Source organism: Leptodactylus fuscus, chromosome 3, assembly GCF_031893055.1.
Source record: "Leptodactylus fuscus isolate aLepFus1 chromosome 3, aLepFus1.hap2, whole genome shotgun sequence".
Taxonomy (NCBI): Eukaryota; Metazoa; Chordata; class Amphibia; order Anura; family Leptodactylidae; genus Leptodactylus; species Leptodactylus fuscus.
In genome coordinates, this window is record NC_134267.1 from 232,856,041 (window position 1) to 232,862,040 (window position 6,000).

Below are 6,000 nucleotides of genomic sequence, written 5' to 3' on the forward strand. Positions count from 1 at the left end.
CTGAGCTTCTTCTTCAGAGTTAGCTATTAAAAAAGGTATCACCTACTGAAGACTTGCAAAGTTTTTTTTGTTTTTCATATTTCATAACCACTGGCTAACACGGTACCAAAACAAACATTTTCCTTTTATATAGCGCCATCATATTCCGCAGCGCTTTACAGATATTGTCAAGTACTGTCCCATACAGGGCTCACAATCTACATTCCCTATTAGTATGTGTTTGGAGTGTGGAAAGAAACTGGAGTACCCGGAGGAAAGCCACCAAACACATTTTATATTGCCTCAGGTATAAGAGTACATGCACACTGTGCAGGTCGAGGGGTGCGGAACATTTTTCTAGCAGAATGCACATCCAAGTGCCGTCCGCCCCTCATTGACCTCAGTTGGGGGTTCAGTTTTGATGCCACAGAAAAGGATAGGACCTGTTCTATAATATCGGAAAGGAAAGGAGCATTGGACCATGCATTGGGACAGCCTTGGCTTGCATGTTCAGTCATGTACATGAGGCCTAAGGCCTCTTGCAGACGACCGTGGTTGAGATCAGTGTGCTATCCGTGTTTTTCCTGGATAGCACACTGACCCACTCATTTCTATGGGCCCGTATATATGACTGTGAATTACATGGTCACGTGTGTGGGCCGACAATCTGGGCCATAAAATATAGAACAGGTCCTGTTCTATTTTGCGGCCCCTATTCATTTAATGAAATGGGCTGCTCAAACATGGGCTGCACACGGTGTGTCCCCGTGGCTTTATTTCTAGGCTGGCCAGAAGCACCCTAAGTGTCTCAGCTTCTCCATATTACACCCATATTTACAGCCAGTGAGGATTTCTGCTTCTTCACACAATGAAGAGCAAGGAACAGCTCTCAATAGAGAAGCAAGGGTAAGGCTGAAGCCCCATGTTGCGAAAATGCAACGTTTTTGCCGCTATGGAAATTCCTCAGCAAAAAACATGTTTTACAGTACCTGCAAAGTAAATAAAATTCTGGCTAATTCCATGTTTTTGAAAATCACAGCATGTCGATTATGCCTGTAGAAATGTTAGCGTTTTCCTTATAGGTATAAAGTCCGCATAGGAAACCTCAGCAAATACGCAATGAAAAATGCTGTGAAAAAAACTCAATGCGTTTCTTTTTTTTGCTGCGTTTTGCTACATGGGGCCCTAGTGAAGATTGAGAAAATTGTAGGACTTCACATAAAGGAGGCAAAATTTGTTAATACAATTTGTTCTTTTGTGTATAAGCATCTTTACCGTCTACTTGTTGTACATCAGTATAATCTCCTAGGAAGAAGAAAGCAGTCTACCTAGTGCCATGTATTGGAGATAGCTACCCTGTAAGCTACTGGGCTTGTTCTGAGCCTGTGTCATGTGATTGGAACCAGTAGCTAACCCTCGGGTCTCTCCGACGGTATTAGTGTAGCATGTCTCCACACGTTTTTGCTCTAGTGTAGCATGTCTCCACATTCGAAAAACACGTTTTACATAAAAAATATCGGATAATTTTGCTCAAAAAAACTCATAGTAAAGGAAACTGACGAGCAATTTCAGCAATGATGTTGCGAAACAGAGTCTCTCGATGCTGCAGTCTCCACCAGTATTCAGCCAAATGTCCTGGCAACAAATTCGGCAAAGTACCACGCATCTTCCGCAGAATTTCCGTTTTGACATGACCCCAATTTGCCTCGATTCTCTGGGTGTTGACGCCGGTCAAAGGGTTTACAAAATTTTGTTGATGATTTACAGTACAATGAGTGTACTGAAAACCAGGCCAATTTGGAATATTTGCATAAGCTGCCCACTTGTCCGACCAAATTTCCGATCCAGGAGCGATGTGACGCTGAATAATGGTCCGAAGCGTCGGCTCATTTCGGCGTAGGACGTGAAACATCCTCAATTCTTGAACTCCATCCGGTCGCTTCCAAGCAATGCCAAAGATCCAAGGCCCAGCAAATTTATTTCCATAATTCTGACGTGTTGGTGGCACAAAATTACCATGTAGCAAATGAGAATGTACCCCAAAATGTGTGGTAAATTAATAAAATATACTTTTTCTCCTCAGGTTCACTCAGGGAAGTAAAGATAGTGTAAGCTGTGCATTGTAATTCTAATTTCCCGCCTTTTTTTTACTTACCTCAGCTGATGTGTAGTTCAGGGTCAAAAGTCATCACTAGGCAGATTTCACTGGTTCTTCTGGAAGATGTGGAGAATGTGGAGACATACTGCACTACGGTACACATTATGTGGAGATGCGTCTAATCATTTTCGTGCGCTTTCGCAATGTGGAGAATGTGGAGACGCATCTCATGTGGAAACATGCTACACTAATACCCACTCCGACTCCTCTCCCCTCCAGGTTGTTATCTGTCATACAAGGGCTGGCAGCCATCCGGTCATCTCCGACAGTGAAAACAGAAGAGGAGGGAGGAGTCAGAGAGACCCAAGGCCTGGGATTGGAACCTGTGTGGAACCCCCAGACCCAGCTTAAAAAAAAATCCAGGAGGAAGTATGTTTAAATTAAATTAAACTCCTCAGACAACCCCTTTAATGTCTGACCCTTTATTAGGTTTTGCAGACTAATAAAAGAAAAAGCAAAGACTAACATACTCAATTGTTGAACACACACACTACCCCCAGTAGGTGGCACTAGATAGACAGGAGTCCAGGGTTCTCTTCTTGACTGATGTGACTCCCTATCAGTTGGCGGTCTGCACAAGGAGACATAGGAGCACTCAAGACAAACATTCGGACCTTTTGCACTAAATCTGGGGCACTTTTTAATTGTGGGACTTTAAAGTAGTAAAAAATATTCTGACCCCGAGAACTTGCCCATGGACTATACAACACCAGGTTGCGGTCAAGGATCCCATTTGCTGAGAAAACACTTTTGAGTCCATTCTGGGAATCCCTGTTGGATGCCCCGAACCTATAGACTCTGCACTGTGGAGTAGCTTGGAATACCCTTTCTATGGACCTCGAATGGACTGGGGCTATCCAGGTATCCTGGCGCTGTATGGACTGTGTTATGGACACTTTGTGGCTTGTATGGAAATACTTATGTCGGACTGCTCAGAGACTATTCCATCTGGATGTCTATGAAGAAGAGGATTGGTGCCCCTCTTTACCCCCCTCCTTTTAGAGTATCTGTCTTTTCAACAAAGCTTTGGGCCTGTGACTCCCCTCCCTCTCCCTTATCACTTCCCTGTTGCTTATAGATAGATATGTGCAGCTATAGTAGAATGTTGACCTGGTGCAGGGTGTAATGTATAGGGTAGGATCTGTGCTTATACTGTATACTGTGCTTCTATACTGCTTAGTATGCATGGAACATTTACCATATATACTCGAGTATAAGCCAACTTTTTCAGCACATTTTTCATGCTGAAAAGCTCTCCTCGGCTTATACACGAGTCAAGATCCACAGAGCACAGAAAACTGGAAGGACCTGGAAGGGGGAGGTCCTTTAGTGCTACTGCTCTGTGATTGGCTTGTCATGAGGTCACGTGACTGTGATGTCATCAAAGGTCCTGTAGCCACTGGTATGTAACATCTGCAGATAAGGTTGAGTCTAAATCCTAGTAGCTCCGCCCACACCAGAGTCCGATCACACGGTCATGAAATCATCAGTGGTCCTTTAGCACACTAGGATTTAGCATCTACCCTGCAGATGAGCGGCCGGGATTCATTGTGTCTTATGGAAGATGGCTGTTGTATGGAGGAGAGGAAGCTCCAGTAACGTGACACAAACAGGGACCTTCTTTTAGTTACTCTGCCTAGTAATGTCAGGCATTTGGGGTTATTAATTTAGTTTCAGTAACTCCATGTGCCTCACAGTAATAACAGTTAACCCCATCATGTCCCTCATATTAACCCCTGTGTGCCCCATATAAGGGTTACTAATATGTGAGACACATGAGGGTACTAATGAAGGACCTTAATTATGAAGATACCTAATTATTATCTCCATATGTCCTACATATCAGTAACTGTTATGTGAGGCACATAGGGGGTTAATGTGAGGAACATGATGGGGTTACCTGCTATTACTATGATCCCCATGGAGTTACTAAGCTGCAATGCACATGGCCAGACTTTTTATCTGCAATGGTGGATATTCCCCCCCCCCCTCGGCTTATACTCGAGTCAATAAGTTTTCCCAGTTTTTTGTGGTAAAATTAGGGGTCTCGGCTTATATTCAAGTATATACGGTATTATTCCAGCCTGTGCTACGTCACATTACACCATATGTGCACCTATTGACAACTTATTGTAAATAAAGCTACTCTGTCAACCTAAAAAAAATTGTAACCCCAGTAAGGGGAACATTGTGTACAGTGGATGCTGCAGTTCATGCCTTGCAAAGATTTGCAACAGCAGGCAATAGCACTTCTTCTCCTCATGTGCACTGGATTACATTTCCCAGCACTAAGTGCTTCTCTGTCCTTGCAACCAAGAGGAGTTGCAGAGGGGAGGATGGATTGGCTGAGCAAGGGATTGTGGGAGAAGAGGTATCAGGAAGGATATAAATATTGGGTGTGCATTGCAAAGAACATAGAGTCCTGCACTGAGGGCCCACTGGAGACAGAGACCTTTGTGAGCCATCTGGTTCACGGTAAGGTCTGCTTCGCATGGGCAGATTTGAATGACTGACTTATTTTCTGGACCAAGTCCTGAGCAGGGTCTGGGCTCCCTGTCATCTATAATGCTAGGAGTCCTTGCTCCCCTGCCTCTGTATTGAAAACTGTAGAGCCAGTGTTAAGCATAGATGACGATGATGCTGGGAGTCCAGGGTTTGGTCTTCAAAATACGTCCAACATCCCATCTGCACCTCATGGACTGAAAACGGCCAAAAAAAAAATTTAAAAGAAGCAATCCTGTTGCAGTATCACCTTGCAGATAATCCTTTGTCTTTGTCACTATTATGATAAATATGTTATCTTAAGGGGGCTTCCCGTATCATTAAAGGGATTCTACCAGTAAAATATGTTTTTTTGTAGTTAACACGTCGGAATAGCCTTAAGAAAGGCTATTCCTCTCCTACCTTTATCAGTTGCCTCCGGCCCGCCCTTTGGTAGAAATACTGGATTTTACTGGTATGCAAATGAGTTATGTCGGGGGGGCGGGCCCCAGCGCTCAAACAGCACTGAGGGCGTCCCCAATGCTGCCAGAGAACTCTCTCCAGCGACGCCTTCATCTTCAACAGGAATCACCTCTTCTGCCTGCGGTCACACTCTGGCGCCTGTGGAGTCGGCTCTGCCATCGGGATGCAGGCAAGAGCCGAGTGCACAGGCCGGCGGCCATTTTTTGAATGCCGCTTAAGCGTGCATGCGCAGTACGCTCCTGCTCTGCATAGCGAGAGAACTCATTTGCATACCAGTAAAAACCGGTATTTCTACCGAACAGCGAGCCGGAGGCGACTGATAAAGGAAGGAGACGAATAGCCTTTCTTAAGGCTATTCCAAAGTGTTAACTAGAAAAAAACGTATTTTAATGGTAGAATCCCTTTAAAGGGGTTTCCAGGAGGACTGGGCAAGGGGAAAAAACAAAATCCCATACTCATATGTCCCTGGTGTATCCAACCGTGGTCCAGTCCTGCTGCTCCCGGGTCTTGTTTTGGTGGCCGCACATGACCACATCACATGGGGTGAGAACTTCTGATAATACAAGACCTAGGAGCAGCAGGACTAAATATATAGTCCTCAAGTAACCAATTTTTTAAAGTGGTGTCTGCTGCTCCTGTGGTGCTGTGCCTATAGAGCGGTGCGATCCAGAGCCTGAGGGCTTGGTCTGGTGGTAGGTGTGTTGCTGGACCACTGGGTCGCTCCCCCTGTGGGCGCCGTGTTGCAGTTGTGGTGGTTGCTGTGCCATGCCACACCCGGCAGAGTAGGGACCCACTATAAAGAGGTCGCCGTGAAATGGCTAGTGGTCTTATACACCTTGATCAATATGTAGACTAAGAACCTCATGTTCAGTATTGTAGAATTTGCTGAGAAGCACTAG